The sequence below is a fragment of the Talpa occidentalis genome, unplaced genomic scaffold (genome assembly GCF_014898055.3).
Source record: "Talpa occidentalis isolate TD23 unplaced genomic scaffold, MPIMG_talOcc4v2.1, whole genome shotgun sequence".
In the NCBI taxonomy this organism is placed as follows: Eukaryota; Metazoa; Chordata; class Mammalia; order Eulipotyphla; family Talpidae; genus Talpa; species Talpa occidentalis.
Window position 1 is genome coordinate 79,917,491 of NW_026555331.1, and position 20,450 is coordinate 79,937,940.

Here is a 20,450-nt window from a genome sequence, read left to right on the forward strand (position 1 = left end):
GATCTTTAATAAATAAATCAATCTATCAAACCTTACTTGTTATTTTGGAATCTTCAGAGGTTTTAAGAACAGATCCTTGTGCTGGATCTGTTGCTGATGCTTGTCATTATGGTGGATGGTGATGGTGGTTGTAGATGTTTATTTTATTTTTGGTGGTACAGGGAGGTCACTTCAGTGTAGGAGATCAGAAATAAATGATTGTGACCCCACCATTATTAATGTGTCCTATTGTTGAGAGGTATTAATCACATGTCTTGTCTTGGGCCATTGTAGTTGTATTTACCCACACCGCTGCCAATTACACCTATATCCTCCTCCTTCTCAAGAGCATGGTCTACTTTCCCACCATCAACTTCAGTCTGTTCAGAACAGGCATCTGCAGCAATGGAAAGACTCCCTAACATAATGGCACAAAGGCTTCAACTTCTGCTATCATTTATTGTCCTTGAGAGTGTCTGCTGAGGATCTAGCTGGGCTGTGCTTCTGAGTTTGGGTTATTTTTGTTCTCTTCTTTTTGTATCTTTCTATTGGTTATTATTATATAATGTATTTTTTTCCAAAAACTGAGCAAACAGAAAATTTTATTCTGCATCAACAAAAAATTTTGCCTTCAGTCAGGGGCAGGGCCAAGGAATATCCCAAGGAGACGTTGTCTAACATCACTGTCCATAATTTCCACAACTGCTACTGTTGACCCAATTTTCTTGCCCTCTGAGCACAGACAGCACGCAGCTTCCAGCCACCCTCCCATAGTGCCCTTAAACCACATGGGTGTTGCCTTGAACGTTTCATTTTATATACCCTGAAGCGGCCATATGTGCCACTTGAATTCTGAATTTTGCTTTGCATAATAGACACAACATAAAAAAAAAATGAAAGTCACTTTGTCTATGTGTTCTTGAATTTGATAAAATCTAACTGAAAGTTGAATGTAAGAATCATGTGACAGCTGAGTTCTCAAATTCAACATCGAGTGTTACATTAGTCAACAAATATTTCTTGTGCTTTTTCAGAAGTAGTGGTTATGTTTCTTTCTTGGGGCATTTGCTCTGGGAGAGACACAGAATGAATGGGTTTAGGCACTTATCTTGCAAAAACTGCTAGATTCAGATTTTTTTTGGTTTGGGACACTTGCACAGCAAGTGACTGGGTCTACACAGGACACTGTGTGAACTAGCATTTCTCAAGCCCTGTGGATCCCAATCCTAACATAATCCATGAGAAATGCACAATCACAGGAGAGGCAGCATGGAAGAGGGTGAAGCCCCTGATGGTGGGTGACTGGGATGGAAACCTGGGCCTCTGTGCACAGCTGCGTGGCCTCGGGCAAGCTGTATGAGTCTTTGTGCATCATTTCTTCATCTGAAAATGAACAGTGCCCTGTTCAGGAGTTTGTGTTTGGATGAATTAATACTGCTTTTATACGCAATCCACAACATTAGTATTCACAATTGGTAACTATTCTTTAAAAACTGACAGGCACCCCAAACACAAAGGCACTGACTCACAGCCATCTGGATCCAGTTGCTCTGCAGAGAAGTGAGAGGGAGATGAAGTAGGAAGTTGGTAGCTTCTATTTCACACCAAGCAATTTCTGTAATCTTTCAAGAACCTTTTGCGGCAGGGGCAGTGCTAGTGCACAATTTACAAGACTAAAGAGACTAAGTTACTTGCTTAAGGTCACCAGAGTAATTGCCATATTTTAAAGCCCTGTGCTTCTGAACTCAGAGTCTATATTTTACAACCCATTATTAATATTTGTTTTTCCGGTAGAAAAACAAAACCAGCACTTGTTTTTAACCAAAGACATCCTCCAAGGAGCTTGTGGCAATTTCTTAAGGTTTGAGAGTTTCTCTATTTTATCTTCTCATGTTCACACTATGGCCTTACCAGGACTGTTCCCCTTGTTATCAAGGGCAAGGATACCCTCCCTGATTCTGAGGGTTGTGCAGTCCAAGTGAAGCTACTCTTTTGAGGGGCACTGAATGCATGGACTGAGAGTTTCAGGCAGAACAGGACTGCTGAAGGGGACTTGAATGTACACCACAGGCACCCCGGCACCTCCCATCAACCAAGTTGGCTCTGGTGTCCTCAGAATTCCCTTGTAGGAGATCGTGGCATGTCCAGGTGCACATATGAGGTAGGAAGAAAGTTAACTATATCTTAACACAGCACTATCTACCACAGCAAGAAGCCATTTGACCGTGTTCTATGTCGTTTGTTCGTGACAGTGTGACATTACCTAAGTTAAACCAACTTTTGAAGAATGTTATTCAATTCATTAATTTTAGATTAATTGTGTAATTTACATAACCATTGTTTAACATTCTAATGAATACAAACACTACAGAGTGCTTCCTGAGTACCAAGCACTGGTCTAAGTACATGTTAACTATTCTCACAAGAGCCCTGTGAGAGAGGCACGATTATCTCTGTTCGGAAGGGATCATGCTCAGCGAAATAAGCCAAAAAGAAAAAGAAAAATACCGGATGGTCTCACTCATAGCAGGAATCTAGAAAACTTAAATAAGGGACCAGGAAAATGAATAACTAAGAAAGTGAAAATCAAAATCAACAAAAAACTATGAACCAGAGACACTTTTTGGGGGGTGGGGGGCGGGAGGGGAAGGATTGGGGTCAGAATGGGCGTTTGCAATTGTATGGGGGAATATAAAAATAAAATTTATTATTTAAAAAAAAAAAAAGAATTACTCATGGTTAGGCAGCTAATAAGCTCTCCACTATTTTGGAGTCTTTTTCTCATAGACTTTAGTTTTGAATGCCTTCTATCTAACCAGCAGGCCACATGCATGTAATAGCTGATTTTCCCTTTTATGTTAATCCAGTCTTACCTATGTACCAACTTGATATTCTGAATAATATGTGATACTATACCAACATAATATACTTCTGTCACATGTTTCTTTTGAATCCTCACTTGCTTATGAAGGCTCAGGAAGGCCTCTGATATTTTACTCTGAAATCTGGAACAAAGTGATTCTGCTGTTTTGTATTCTGTCACCTGGGACAGGCACAGAGATTCAGATGTTCCTTTGACTACACAAAAATCTTGCTTTTTATGCAGAGAGAAGCCTGGTATACAGATTGTGTCTGCAGAGAGCAGCTCTGGTACAGAGGTTAAACCAACCCCTCCCTCAATTCCTGTCCCATTTTTTTTTTTTTAATAGAGGCATGCTTTATTTATTTGTTTGCTGGTTTGTTTGTTTTGTTTATACATGCACTGGGTACAGTCAGAAGCGCGGGAGGGTGAGAGAATTCACCAGAGCCAGCGCGGGGAGCAGAGCAGGCAGAAGGACTGAAGTACACTGCTGAGGGGAGCAGCGGGCGGCAGGAGAGGTCTGCACGCCATGTGGGACCCTCCTCCGGTGGCCGGGGAGCAGCCGGGGATCGAACCGGCGCCGCAGAGGCCGCGCGCAGCTTCGCAACCCAGCGCTCAACCGCTGCGCCACCGGGGAGGCCCTCCTGCCCCATTTTTGCTTTACTCGAATGGAATAGAATCCTGAGTTCAATGCACACACAAACTTCTGTCCACTGTCTGTCCTCTCCCCCACTGTGTCCCGAGCCATAAAACTTTCCTGAGGACCAAGCTCCCATCTCTAGGTCTTAGGAAACAACATGGCACAGAGTCCTTTCAGCGCCCCCAGGCGTGGGAGCCAGTGGAGTCTGCTCCCTGCACAGACGAGGTCTCCTGGGGTATGTCTAGTAGAGGAGACATGGAGAGACCAATGTGGGAAGGCAGCTGTAATGAAACATTGACCCAATCCTTATCCAGAGATGAGGACTGGGAATAGTGCTTATCCCAAACTCAGGAAAATGGGAAACAATGGCAAAACAACTTTGGATTTCACGAAGACCTCAAACAGGTATCCAATTCCTTTTCTTTTAAACACACTGCAGTTTCTGTCAGCATAACCAGCATTAGTTCTGTCAATACAATGCATGTAAAGGAGAAAGGTGATTGCTGTAGATACGACATTCATGGTGCTCTGATTAAACTCCTTTGATATTTCCACCCACAGCCAGAATTGTTCTTTCTTAAACAAGTAAACTAAAGCTCTTATGCAGCAGAACCCCCTAACAATGTTCTAGGTAAGTCATTAAAGGGGATGAGATTTACTATATCACTTTTTCTCAGTAATTAAATTTAAGGGGAATTGTGGTGAATAACCTAAGTTGAATCATAGGAGATGGTGGCTGTCATATTAGGCTATATATAGAATGTAAAAATAATACAGAAGTACGAAAATCCAGAATAATTTAGTATAGTCTCTTTTCCTTTGTAGCCTCCAACTTTTTACCAGAACACTTGATTCTACTTCTTGGAACTGTTTTTCTAAAGTGTGGTCCATCAACCACCTGCATCAGTGGTACATTTTCCAAGAACCTCTATACATGATTTTTCTTTAAGCTAATTAAAAAAAAAAATTCCTAGCAATAACAGAGTAACATATCTCCCTCTGAAATAGACCAATTCTCAGTTTGACACATGAATACCTTTAGGAAAGATCCTGAGGGGCTTCTACCCAGTTCACAGAGCCCTCCCTCCTTATGAAGAACTGGGTTCAACTTCAGTCCATCACATTTCTTCATTATGAGCCAAAAACTAAAACAAAGCTGTAACTTGGTAGCACTTCTGTGATGTTAGACAAGAAGGAATTTTGTACTAACTGAACTAGCTTTAATTTGCTGTACTGTATCAGGGACCATGTGTTTAAACTATTGAAAAATTTTAAGAAATTTTAAGAAAGCCTGTTCTTTGTATTGAAGCATAAATGCTACTTATAATATAGTGTAAAGAATTTGTTCTACAACTTATTATTTTGATATGTTTTGATGTTTTAAACTAATTTGTAAAAGTTTTTATTGAAGTAACATTAAAAGGCAACAAGTAAGTTTCAGACATGCATCAACATAAATCAGTGTTTGTACATGTTATAAAAGCTTCAAAAATAAAGTTGAAAAATTCTAACCTTGGACACACTGTTGATGACTTTTACCAGATTTACCAACCTCTTCACACTTCCCTTTGATAACTCTTAATTTTATCTCCAGTCTAAACACTTATTAATGTTTTTTAGTTAAGTCATTTGTTTTGATCCATATGCACCTCATAAGAGTAGAATCATCAGCATATGTCTTTCTCTTTCTGACTTGTTTCTCAGAGTATAATATCTACAGGCCAATCCATCTTGTTGAAAATGGTAGAACTTAATATTCTTTAGCTGAGTTGTATTCCATTAAGTGTAAATACAAATCTATTTTTATCCCATTATCCTTCAATGAGTATTTAGATTGTATCAAACTCTTGGCAATTATATATAATTCGTCTGTGAACAGCAAATGTATTATCTATTCAAAACAGTATTTTTGTTTTCTTTCAGTAATAACCCAGGAGTAATACTACTTCTTCTTTTTATTTAAAAAAGATTTATTTATTTATACAAGCACTGGGTACAGTGAGAAACGCGGGAGGGTGAGAGAATTCACCAGAGCCAGAGAGGGGAGCAGAACAGGCAGACTGCTCAAGTACACTGCTGAGGGGAGCAGCGGGCACAACAGGAGAGGTCTGCACACCATGTGGTACCCTCACCCAGTGGCCGGGGATTGAATCAGCACTGCAGAGGCTGTGGGCAGCTTCGCAGCCCAGCACTCAACCACTGCACCACTGGGGAGGCCCAATACTACTTCTTAATGAATCAAGGTCTTGTGTTAGTTGAGTGGACACCATCTAAGCCAATTTATTACATCTCCATTCAGAGAATTCCTATAACTTGAATGTCTTAGGCAGAGGGAGTAAATCATTGTGTGCCAGGATTCCTAGATATCTTACCTGTAATTCACCATATATAATTTTCATAAGAACTATGTATTAGAACTGTTATTCCCATTATGCAGATAAAGAATTTAAAGATAAAATTAATGAGATTGTTCAAGTCAAGAAGTCCATGATTTTCTTATATATAGTGATGATGCCCTGCCAGATTTTATCTTACAATTTTATAAAAGCAGACACTAGCAGAAAATGTGAGGGAGAGAGAGCAAGGGTCTTTTTTTGTGGGGGAGGAGAATAATGGGTCTTAGCTTCACATTCAGGGACCTGCCAGCATGATGTCCCAGAACAGAGGTGTGAGACTCTGAGGTCATTAGATGAGCCCCCCATATTGTGAGAGATGGTTCTGCCAATAAAGAAGAGTGGCCCACATGAAAACAACTACTAAGTAAGTGAGTGAGAGAGTCTCATTTAGTGTTCCTTCTCTGCACATATTAACCCCTTAAGCCCTCATCATAAAATATGAAGCCACTTTTATTTTTATTTTTAAGACTTTTGACTCAAGAGATAAGTGATCTTGTGTCTCAGGGACTTGTCCACAACACACAGCGGGTGATTCACAGTGCAGGGCTGGACTCAGGTCACCTGGATGCAGAGACCATCCTCTTGCTATGAGGAAACAGGAAGTGCTGTGCATTGCTTCTACCCCATGGAGAAAACAGAACTAACCTCTGTGGAATATTCACTAATTTATTATTTACAGTGAATTATGTCACCAGGATTTGAGTTTTCACAGAATTGAAACGCAAGTCAGTTTGCCTTCCAAATCATAAAATAATAAAATTTCTATTGTTTATGAAGTCACCTCTGAATCAAGTTGTGCAAAATGAAGACTGTCCTTTAATCTCTGAATTCTTTTTATATATGACCCCTAGACACCTCATGGAAGAACATTGATAGCAACTTGCATCTGTGCTGTACATGATCCTTATTTATTTGACAGTTTCCAAGCTCAAGGCAGCATATTCAAATCCCTCATTTGCTCAAAGAAGGGCCTGGTTCTATTCCTCAATTCAGGGAGGTCACTGGAAGAAAGGAAATTCAAAGGAAAGACTGACATGGAATCAGCCTGTCAGCTTTTTCCCTTCTACTCTGAAATTTCCAACCTTCTGTGCTTCTAGCTGCTCTGTGTATCCTGATCATCATATCCAGACAGGGTGGGCCATGACTGCTTTCATGAACTACGTGGGGCCTGAGTGGTTACCTAAAGAAATGATAATAGAGAGCAGGATCTGAGAGAAAAAACAAAAAATCTTTCTGAGCGTGAGTCCTTTTCAGACAGGAAGGCACAAATGAGATTTCCCCTATCTCTACTTCCTTCTTTATCAGGATCTCCTGCAGCACTCTAAGAGCCTCACAATGCATTGACAAGGAAGACACTGTGAAACGCCCCGTGTTCAGATCTCAGAGAAGAACTCTGCATCAGCTATGTAGGTATTGGAAAGTGGTGGATGGCATGGAAATAGACAGCTGGACTATCTTGTATTCAAATGGCAGAAGGTGATGCAGTCTCTGAAAACAATGTTTTCAGAGTTTTACTAATAAAACTTTTCTGAGTAGAAAGCACAGAATTTCATTTTATTCTTAAATTATGTTTATTGGGGTACAGTGTTTACATCACTGTATCTGTTTGGGGGTTTTAAGTTGCAACCTCTGCAATATATATTTTTACACATGCCCACCCCATGTGCCCCAACAATCCACCATGTTCCACTGCATGCCTTCCCTTCCCTACTACCACCCCACTTCTTTTGCTTCATGTTGCCAATTTCTGCATAAGGTCACAGTACAGTATAAACAAAATTAATGAACACACAAAAATCTTTAAAATGTAAATCACTGTATTGATAGATGAATTAAGAAAGGAAGAAGGGAATCTCCAAAATTTTAAGGATGATTATTCCTGAAAGTAGATGTTTTTGTTTGCTCTGTGGACTTTCATTAACTTACGCATTTTCCTAAGTGAGATATTGAAATACTAAATGTGATAGTATGGTTTGATTGGAAGAATATTTGATTGTAATACTATGTGATCAAGTAATGTTCTTTTGTCTCATAATAGTAGTAATAAGACATGACATATCATTGAGGACTCAAGACACACCACATTCTAATGTCTGAGTGTTTCCTGCATTACCCTCATGTAATGTGTTAATGTAAGTGAATAACTCTGAAATATATACTTAGCTATGTAAGATACATGTGTGTCAAGAAGAATTAAAAGGTTTAAAACAGCATGCTAAATGACATAAGGTATTTATTTTTGTCATTAAAAATAATATTCAAATAATGATGTAAAAACCTGCTATATAGCTCATAATGACAACTTAACTATTGCAAAAGAAGAGAATATAAAGCCAAATATCTAATATAAAGTCTTACTTACAAATATGCATTATAAAGCCTTAGTTTCACAATTTACATGTCCATATAAAGTACAAGAAATTCTATTTCTATTCATAAATATGTAGAGGAAAATAAAATAAAATAAAAATGAATGATGGGAGCCCTTATTGTCATAGTATCTCATTTTTCTCAGATTTTCTCTAATGAGTAACAAATGTAACTTTTTTAAATTCTCATATTCCCTAGCACTATGTCTTTGAATGAGTGCTTCCTCTTTTCCACTGTCATCACTCATCAAATGGTGATTATCATAACAGCTGTCTCATAGGACTGTTGTGAGAATGAAATAAAGTAAGGAAACATTTAGAACAATGCCTGACATGTACCAAGTCCTCAGTGGGTATTAGATGCTATAGGCACTTTAAGGTTATCATTACATATTTAACACACAGTGCTTGGAAAATATTCCTGCATGTGACATGATGTTCAAGGACAGCTCCAAGATTCAAGGTGTGAAGCTCATTCCACATTTTGCTCTTTCTTATAGAACATTCAGCATGCAGTTCTTTCCTTTCTTGTAGAGCTCACAATATAAATGATCTTTGATTTCTCAGAGTCAAATCTGAATTTAATGTCACATTCATTTTTAAAAATAAAAAATACTCCATGGTACATGCAGCACATTTGAAAAATGGGTGTAGTTTCTGAATTTCTTTTGCTTTACCTTAGGAAAAAACAAAGATTCGTATGCAAATCCTTTATCATTGTCAATTTCAGAAAGATAAACAGCAGCTAAACACAGCAGGTATATATTCACATGTTTTGATCATGATCTCTCAGTGTGTAAGTTGAGGGGGAACAGGTGAGTATATATAGGAACCATCCTTCCAATATACAAAACTGTGTGATTTCATACCAGGGATATCGCCCCAGATCTTGAGTACTCTTACTAGATATGCTAACACCACAGAGGTCAGGAAGCCACAGACCTGCTCATATCTGTAGCATTGGGAAAACCCAAAAAAATACCTGAGCCACCAGACCAACTCCACCCTGAGACCTCCTGCTCACAGGGACCTCACTTTCTTACCTTCTCACTGGGAGCCAGCCAGCCAACAGGATGCCACTTCTGGAAGCTGTCATCTTCTCTTCCCTCTGGGCTTGTGAGTTGTCCCCCTATCATTTAAGTCTACTGGAGATACTGGGAAAATTCTCTATAGTTGCCTCTTTATATATCCTTTGCTCATATGGATATCACTTTTTTTGTTTGCAGTTGGTGTTGGTCAGTTAATGTTGGAACAACCTAAAATATCAATTTCCAAGACAAGAGATAAGACTGCCCACATACCTTGTAAGGTGACCTCCAATGATTTTAACAATGAGTATATACACTGGTACCAACAGAAACCTGATCAGAATATAGAACATCTAATATATGTCAACTCACCAAAAAGTCCTGCTCGGAAAGATATAAATGGGAGAACCAAACTTGAAGCAAATAAAGACCCCGGTACTTCTACTGCAAACTTGAAAATTAATTTCTTAAACCAAGAAGATGAAGCCATGTACTACTGTGCTGTCTGGGACCACAGCATTAGAATCACCAGGATCATCTTCACAAAAACCAACTTCAGGTCGTGCCCACCCACATCCTTCCCCTACCAGCTTCCTCTTCCTGGGATTTTATCATCAGCCTGCCCAGAAAATACAGCCTCTTGTCCTTCACAGCTACTGCTCTTTCTCAAGCACATTTTAAATCCTTTAGGCTTAATTCATCTCATTCTTGTGACAAAATGTTGACATTGGTATTACCATCATTCACATGGATAGATTAGGAACAGGCATAGAGTAGTTATCAATGTGTCACTGATTTAGTGAATGGATGTAGAGGACTGGTCTCTTATTTCACTGTCTTTTCTTGTTAAGTCAAGAAAGAGCCAGCATGTCCCTGGGGACACGCTGAGGGAGGAGTTGTGAAGCAGGTATGAAAGGCAGGACTCTGCTGCTTAATAAGCAGCCCTTTTATAATTTATTAGCAGGAATAAACAAGCATGATTGATTATGTGACAATGGCAGCATCCGGAGAGACAAAGGGTAATCAACTTCATGGGGAACAGAAGGGTACATGTTGGCCATATATACAGAATGGACTGCCATGCAGGTACTTGGTGTAAATTCTGAGCTACTCCCAGACCACCTCAGACCATGACCACACAATCAGCCAAGGGCGTCCCTGGCTGCCCCGTGAGGTGGACTATTGTCTTAGGCATCATGCAGGAGCACCTTATCCAAATCTGACACACACACAGATACATAGAGAACCCATACACACAAGTGCAGAGGTCCCAAGGGGTAGAACGACCATAGATCCTGCATCTGAAAAATAAGCAGAAAAATGGCATCTAATAAGTGTTTTCTACAACTAATGAGCAAACACTCTTATTCCCTAATAAACTACTCAAACAATACCTGAGTTTGAATTTATGGCTTTCTTCCTACATTAAGTATATACACCATGGATGACTTGACTTTCTGAATATTTTTTTACAAAATTATAAAAACATTCACATAATATAAAATAGAAGACCACAATATTATTTCCTTTTAAAAATATATAAATAACAGAAATTGATTTAAAAGGAAAGTCTTCCTTTAGAACACTTTTTAATAGAACATCTGCCTCTATCACTCCTGGACACAGCCTTGTCTGTTCAGTAATTATGGTCTATGTCTTTTTTATGAGCTGTGATGGCAGAGGTGAGGGTAATCACAGCAGAGACATTATGCTCTGCAATATCTAAATCATTTGTTATCTGACTCTCTGCAGAAATCATTTGTGTGTCTCTCCTGTATAATATAAGGTAACTAATTTTTAACTATGATAAAATTCAAGAGAAAAAAATTGGTACATATTAGTCCATAAAAATGAAAAAAAAATTATGGCAAAAAAATTAAGTCAATTGTAAATGACGTACAATGAGAAAATATTTGCAATGTAGTAGCAGAAAAGGCCTACTCTCTCCAATTTAGAAAATCATTTTAAAAACAGAGAATTTTTTTATAAAGGACAGGCAAAACTGTTTGAATAGACCTAGAACATACACAGAAATTGAAGTGTATTCAAGTTTTCCTGAGACAAACATCTGGGACCCAATGGCATTACTAGTGAATTCTACAAATCTTCCAGAAATCCAACACCTATTTTCATCAAACTCTTCAAAAAAATTAAAGGGTAGGAATTTCCCAAACAATTAATTAGATCAACGTTAACTTGATCCCCAAAACAACAAGTAGAGTACAAAAAGGAAAAAGAAAACAACGGTCCAATATCTTTACTGAACATAGATGCAGAAATCCTCAAGAAAATCTTCACAAATCAAATCCAGCATATATTAAAAGAATAATCCATCATGACCATAAGGATATATTCCAGGGATACAGGGATGCTTCAACATATGCAAATTCAGCCAATGTCATTCACTACATCAAGAAAAAGACAAAAATCATGATGTCATCACAATAGATGCTGAAAAAGCATTGGACAAGAATCAACAACCATTTATGATAAAATGGAAATAAAAATAACTATTTCAATATAATAAAGACCTTAATGACAAACCCACAAGCTATATCACAATCAGTGGTGAAAACTGACAGCATTTCCCCTAAGATCAAGAACAAGACAAAGATGTTCACTTTAACCATCATTGTTCAACATATTATGGAAGTCCTAGACAGAACATTTAGGCAAAAGTGACATAAAAGAAATCCAAATTGGAAAAAAAGAAGTAAAACTATCACTATTTGTAGATGGCATGATAACCAATGTAGAAAATCTAAGTGACTACCAAACAACCACTAGAAATGATAATGTAAATATCACAGAATGTAGCAAAGTCACAGAATACAAATCAATACACAAAAATCTATTACATTTGTATATATAAGCAATGAATTAGAGGAAAGGAAAATCAAGAAAACAATTCCATTTACAATTACAACAAAGCCAATTAAATGCATGGAAGTAAAATTACCAAAGAAGGTGGTGGATCCATCAACTGAAAGTGTTAAGACAACACCAAAAGACACAAAAGAAGACACAATGAATTAAATGCAAGACATGATGCAAACTACTTCCCTCTTTTACCATCTTATTTGTAAAATTGAAAGAAAGATAAAAATTTTATAGTATTGGTAAAAATGTAGTAAAGCTAAAGAGGTACATGCAAAGATTTCAAAATAAGTGTTCTGTATTTGTTTAGGGGCTAATCAGTCTCATTATTTAGATACATGGTCTGGGTGAAAAATCATTAAAAGCTATCCAATTTTTTCCCTTAAGATATTTCATTAAAAATAAACCCTTGCTGAGCCTCCCTGGTGGCACAAGTGGTTGAATCTCAGACCTATGGATCTGTTAGTAGCCATTGCATCACGAGTTTGATCCCTGGCCCAGTGCTAACACACATAGTGCAGCAGACCTCTCCTGTCTTGCCTGCTACTCCCCTCAGCAGTGTATTTCAGTCAGTCCACCTGTTTTCCTACCCATTCTGTCTCTGGTGAATTGCCTCATCCTCCTCCCTACATCTGGACTACACCCCAGCTCTGGTATGTATAAATTAAAAAAAAAAAAAATCATAAATAAATAAATAAATAAATAAAACCTTACTTGTTATTTTGGAACAATCAGAATGAATGTAGCAGAGGTTATAACAACAAATCCTTTTCTGGATCTGTTGCCATTGCTTGTCATTATGGTGGATGATGGTGTTGGCTGTAGATGTTTACTTTGGTTTGGTGGTACAGGACTCCCATAGTGCCCTTGAACCACATGGTGGTTGCCTTGAATGTTGCATTTTATATACCCTGAAGCAGCCATATGTGTCACTTGCTTTCTGTATTTTGCTTTGCATAATAGACACAACCAAGAAAAAAGTTAAGTAACTTTATGTATGTGTACTTTACTTTGATACAATCTAACTGAAATTTGAATGTAGGAAACAGTATGACAACTGAGCTCTCAAATTCAGCATTGAATGTGACAGTGGTTAACAAATATTTCATGTTCTTTTCAGAGGTAGTGGTTATGGCTCTTCTTGGGGCATTAACTCTGGGAGAGTCACACGAAATGAGGGGTTCAGGCACTGCTATTGCAAAAGCTGCCAGATTCCTATCTTTTGTTTGGGACACTCCCATGCCAAGTGGCTGGGTCTACACAGAACACTGTGTGTACTAGTGTTTCTAAAGTCCCGTGGATCCCAATCCTCACATAATCCATGAGAACTGCACAATCACAGGAGAGGCAGCATGGAGGAGGGGGAAGCCCCTGATGGTGGGTGAATAGGTTGGAAACCTGGGCCTCTGTTCACAGCTGTGTGGCCTTGGGCAAGCTACATAAGCCCGTGCATCATTTCTTCTTCTGAAAATGAAGTTACAACGCCCTGTTCAGGAGTTACGTGTTTGGATGAATTAATGGTGCTTTTGTATGCAATGCAAAACAATAGTATCTGCAATTAGTAACTATTATTTAAAAATTGTCAGACACCCCAAACACAACGGCACTGACTTACAATCATCTGGAACCAGTTGCCTTGTAGAACAGTGAGATGGGGATGGATTAGGGAGCTGGTACTTCTACTTCATGCCAGGCAATCTGTTACCTTCTAAGAACCTTTTGCAATAGGGACTGTGCTAGTGAACAATTTACAAGGCTAGAAAGACTAAGTTACTTGATCTAGGTACCAGAGTAATTGTCATACTTTAAGGTCCCTTGTCTCTGAACTAGAGCCTATATTTTGCAACCCATTATTAATATTTGTTTTGCACCTAGAATAACAAAACAACCTTCTTTTTTTTTTTTTTAACCAAAGACATCCTCCAAGGAACCAGTGGGAATTTCTTAAGGACTTGTGGGTACTTCTATTTTATCTCCTCATATACACACTCTGGCACTACCAGGACTGCTAACCTGTTATCAAGGATAAGGAGACCCTCCCTGATTTTAAGGGGTGTGCAGTCCCTGTGTAGCTACTCTTTTAGGGGGTGCTGAACATATGGACTTAGAGTCTCAGGACAAGCAAGACTATTGGAGGAGATTCAAATGTACCCCACTGGCACTCCAGCTCCTCCCATATACTGCATGGGCTCTGATCTCCCAGAATCACTGCAGGAGACCTCGGCATGGCTACTTGCTTTTGTGGGCTAGGAGGAAGGTTAAATATTTCTTGACCAAGCACTTTCCCACCACATCAAGCTGCCACTGGTCGTGCTCTATGTCATTTGTTCGTGACAGTGACACATTTCCTAAGTTAAACCAACTTTAGAAGAATGTGATTCAGTTCCATAATTTTAGATTGATTATGCGACTTACATAACCAGTGTTTAACATTCAAATGATACAAACACTGCAGAGTGCTTCCTGAGTACCAAAGCAAGCACTTGTCTAAGTACATGCTAATTATTCTCACAAGAGCCCTGTGAGTCAAGCACCATTATTTCTGTTCTATAGATGGAAAACTGAGGCACTTGAGTGCAAGAATTACCCATTTAGGAAGGTAATAAGCAACAACATTCTCTCTACTGTTCTGGAGTCTTTTTCTCTTAGACTTTAGTTTTGAATGCCTTCTATCTAACCAGCAGGCCACATGCATGAGATAGCTGATTTTCCCTTTTATATAAATCCAGTCCTATCTATGTACCAACTTGATATTCTGAGCAATACATGATACTATACCAACATAATGTACTTCTGTCACATGTTTCTTTGAATCCTCACTTCCTTATGAAGGCTCAGGATGGACCTGTGATAATTTACTCCAAAATATGGAACAAAGTGATTCTGGTGTTTTGCACTCTGCCAGCTGGAACAGGCACAGAGATTCATGTTCTTTTGACTGCACTAAAATCTTGCTTGTGTCTGCAGAGAGCAGCCCAGGTATACAGGTTGAACCAACCCCTCCCTCACTTCCTGCCCCACTTTCACTGTACTCAGAAGGAAGAGAAACCTGAGTTCAACGCCCATTCTCCAACTTATGCCCACTGTCTGCCCTCTCCCTACCATGTTCCAAGCCATAAGACTTTCCTGAGGACCAAGCTCCTATCTCTAGGTTGTAGGAAACAACATGGCACAGAGTCCTTTCAGCTCCATTGGCCTGGGAGCCAGTAGAGTCCTCTCCATTGACAGATAATGAGTCTGAGTCATAGGGTTGACCTATCAGTGGAGAAGATGAGCACCAAGTGGGAAGGCTAGTTGTCCTGAATGATTTATCCAATCGTTATGCAGAGAAAATATCTGGTAGCAGAGGTCATCCCAAACTCAGGAGAATGCGAAACATTGGCAAAACAACTTTGGATTTCATGAAGACCTCAAACTGGCATCCAATTCCTTTTCTTTTAAACACACTGCAGTTTCTGTCGGCATAACCAACATTGGTTCTGTTAATATAGTGCAAGTGAAGGAGAAAGGTGATTGCTGTAGATATGACATTCATGGTGCTCTAATTAACTTCCTTTGATAGTTCTACCCACAGCCAGAACTATTCTTTTTTAAACAGGTAAAACTAAGCTCTTATGCACCAGAACCCCCTAACAATGCTCTAGGTAAGTCATTAAAGGGAATGAGATTTACCAAATCACTTTTTCTCAGTAATTAAATTTAAGGGGCACTTAAATTTAGGTTAAGTCATGGGAGGCCATGGCTATCATATTGAGCTATGTATAGGAATGTAAAAATAATACAGAAGTACAAAAATCCAGAATAATTTAGTATAGTCTCTTTTCCTTTGTAGCCTCAAACTTTTCACAAGAACTCTTGATTCTAGTTCTTAGAACAGTTTTTCTAAAGTGTGGTCCATCAACCACCTGCATCAGTGGCACCTGGCAGGATTTGGGAAAAAAGTAGGTTTTGCTTAGAACTAACACACTGATTCAGAAACTTGGAATGAAGGGAGAAAACATACATTTTCCAATAACATCTATAGATGATTTTTATTCAAGTGAATTAAAAAAAAATTTACCTAGCAATAACAGTAACTTATCTCCCTCTGAAATAGACCAGTTCTCAGTTTGACACAGGAATACCTTCTGGAAAAATCCTGAGGGGCTTCCACCCAATGCACAGAGACATCTGTCCTTCAGTTCATCACATTTCTTCATCATGAGCCTCAAACCAAAACAAAGCTTTAACTTGGTTGCACTTCTGTGACATCAGGCAAAAAGGAATTTTGTACTAATTGAACCTAACTAATTTGCTGTACTGTATCAGGGACCATGTGTATAAACTATTGAAAATTGTTGAGAAATTTTAAGAAAGCCTGTTCTTTATATTGAAGCATAAACGCTACTTATAATATAGTGTTAAGATTTTGTTCTACAACTTATTGTTCTGATATGTTTTAAACTAATTTGTAAAAGTTTTTATTGAAGTAACATTAAAATGTGACAAGTAATTTTCAGTTTTGCATTGTCATAAATCAGTGTTTGCATATGTTTCAATAGCTTCAACAATAAAGTTGAAAAATTCTAAATTTGGACACACTGTTGATAGCTTTTACCAGATTTACCAACCCCTTCACACTTCTCTTTGATAACTATTAATTTGATTTATCAAACATTTGCCAAATATATATACTGCTGCAATGAACAGCAAATATATTATCTATTCAAAACAGTGTTTTTGTTTTCTTTCAGTAATAACCCAGGAGTAACACTACTTCTTATGAATTAAGGTCTTGTCTTTGTTGAGTGGACACCATCTAAGCCAACTTATCACATCTCCATCCAGAGACTTCCTCTAACCTGAATGTCTCAGGCTGAGGGAGTAAATCAATGTGGGCCAAGATTCCTGGATACACTATCTATACATCACTGTACATAATTTTCATAAGAGCCATGTATTAGAACTGTCATTGCCATTATTCAGATAAAGAAATTAAAGATAAAATTGAAGAGGTTGGTCAAGTTAAGAATTTCATGCTTTTCATTTTTATAATGATGGTGCCCTGAAAGATTTTAGCTTGCAATTTTATGAAAGCAGACACTGAGGTAAATGTGGGAGGGAGCAAAAAAATCATTATCTTCTTATGTCACTTAACCTGTTGTGTTTTAAGCTGTTTGGGCTTCTTTGACACTTATATACCTTACATAGCTAAGTATGTATTTTAGAGTTATTCACTTACATTAACACATTACATGCAGGAAATACTCAGACATTGGAACCTGGTGTATCTTGAGTCTTCGATGACATTGTCATATCTTGTTACCACTATTAGGAGACAAACAGATATTACTTGATCAAATAGTATTACAATCAAAACCATAGTATCACATTTAGTATCTCAGTATCCCATTTAGGGAAATATGGAAAGTTAATGAAAGTACACAGAACAAACAAAAAACATCTACTTTCAGGTCATTAAAAATAATATTCAATCAGATTATTTAAAAACCTGTAATATTGCTCACAATGACAACTCAACTAAAAGAAGAACATATAAAGCCAAATATGCAAACATTACTTTCACAACTTACACTTCCATATAAAATACAAGAAATTATTTTTCTATTCATAAATATGTAGAGGGAAATAAAGTCAAAGTGAACGATGGGAGACTTTATCATCATAATACCTAATTGTTCTCAGATTTTCTCTAATGAATAATAACTGTAAATTATTTGAATTCTTGTATTTCCCAGCACTATGTCTTTGAATGAGAGATTCCTCTTTCCCACTGTCCTCACTCATCAAATGGATATTATCATAACTGTTATCTCAATGGACTGTTGTGATAATGAAATAAAGTAATAAAACATTTAGAACAATGCATGACATGTACCAAGTTCTCAGTGGGTATTAATTGACATGTGATTTTTTAAAATTTATCATTAAATATGGAAGACAGAATGCTTGGGAAATAATCCTGCAATTGACATAACGTTCAAGGACAGCTTCAAGATTCGGGGTGATTGAAACTCATTCCACATTTGCTCTTTCTCATAGACCCTCCAGCAGTGCAGTCATTTTTCTTCTTGAAAGCACACCCAATATAAATGAACTTTGACTTTTCAGAATCATAATCTGTGTTTAATATCACATTTATTTTAAAAAATAAAACACCACTGTGCATGCAGCACATTAAAAAACAATAATGGGTATTAAGTTTCTGAATTTCTTTTGTTTTACTTTAGAAAAATCAAAGATTTGTATGCAAATCCTTTATCACTGTCAATTTCAGAAAGATAAACAGCAGCTAAACACAGCAGGTATATCTTCACATGTTTGGATCGTGATCGCTCAATGTGGCTTTGAGGGGGCACAGGTGAGACATATAGGCACCGTCCCTCCAATAACCCAAAATGCATGATTTCACAACAGAAATTTCTCCCCAGATTTTGAGCACTCTTACCAGATGTGCTAGCACCCGTAGCTCAGGAAGCCACAGAGCCCTCAAATCTGTGGCAGATCATGAAGAAGCCCAATAAACTCTCTGACACACCAGCCCAGCCCCACCCTGAGTCCTCCTCTCGCAGGACCTCACTTTCTTACCTTGTCCGTAGGAGCCAGCCAGCCAACAGGATGCCTTTTCTGGAAGCTCTCATCTTCTCTTTGCTCTGGGCTTGTGAGTTGTCCCCCCATCATTTATGTCTGCTGGAGACACTAAGAAAATTCTTTAATGTTGCCTCTTGGTGTATAATTTTTCATACAGATATCATTTTTTTGTTTGCAGTTGGCGTTGGTCAGTCAATGTTGAAACAACATAAAATATCAATTTCTGGGACAAGAGATCAGACTGTCAACATCTCTTGTAAGGTGATCGCCACTAATTTTCACAATTTATACATATACTGGTACCGACAGAAACCTGACCAGAATATAGAAATTCTAACACATGTCGTCTCACCAACAAATCCTGTTCGGAAGGAAATAGGTGGGAAGATCAAATTTGAAGTAAATAAAGTCTCTAGTGCTTACACTTCAAACTTGACAATTAATTTCTTAGAGCAAGAAGATGAGGCCACATACTACTGTGCTACCTGGTATCACAGTGTTAGAATCACCAGGATCACCTTCACAAAAACCAACTTCAGGTCATGCCCACCCACATCCTTCCCCTATCAGCTTCCTCTTCCTGGGATTTTACCATCAGCCTGCCCAGAAATACAGCCTCCAGTCCTTCACAGCTACTTGCTCTTTCTCAGAAACATTTTAAAAACTGGAAAACTGGACCATTATTTAATACCATAGTAAATTAATTTAAAATTGATCAAAAACTGGGATATAAGACCTGGAATCATAAAATACATAGAGAAGGGCCTCCCTGGTGGCACAAGGGGTTAAGATGCCTGGACAGGGAGCAACCAACTTGATGCAGCAGAACTCTTCTGACTTGCCTGCTGCTTCCCCTCAGCAGTGGATTTCAGTAGATCTGCCCATTCTGCTTCCTGCTCTGTCTCTGGTGAATCCTCTCACTGCCCGCATCTCTGGCCTGCGCCTCAGTTCTTGTATGCATAAATAAATAAGTCTTTAAAAAAATAGGTGGTAGATCCCTGGATATTATCTATTTTGGGATAAACTTTATTAGCAGGGGAAAGAAAAGCAAAAGTAGACAAATAGGACTACAGCAAACTAAAAAGCTTTTTACCATGAAGGAAATCATTGCAATAGCTAAAAGGTAACCTATGGGCTGGGGGAAAATATTTGCAAATCGCATGTCCAACAAGAGTTTAATTTCCAAAATATATAAGGAACTTGTACAACACAACAACAAAAAGGCAAACAACCCAATTAAAAAAAAAATAGGCAAAAGAACTAAATAGACACATCATCAAAGAAGATATTCAGATGGCCTACAGGCACTAGAAGAAAAAGATCATGTCACTCATTAGGGAAAGCAGGCAAAACCACAATGAGATATCACCTCCAGCCTGTCATTATGACCTATATAAAAAAGAAAACAAATTTGTCAAGGAAGTGAAGAAAAAGGAACACTCATTCACTATTGGTGGGCATGTAACTTGGTACAGCCACCATGGAAAATAATATGGAGATTCCTCAAAAATGCCATGGAAATTCCACATAATTCAATAATACCATTGCTAGGCATTTACCCAAAGAATATAAAAAAACTAATAAAAATTTTGCACTCATATGTTCATAGCACCATTATTCTCAATAGCCAAGTAATGGAATCAAACAAATGCCCAAACATAGATGAATGGATAAAGTAAGTGTGGAATACAAACCCTATGGACAACTATT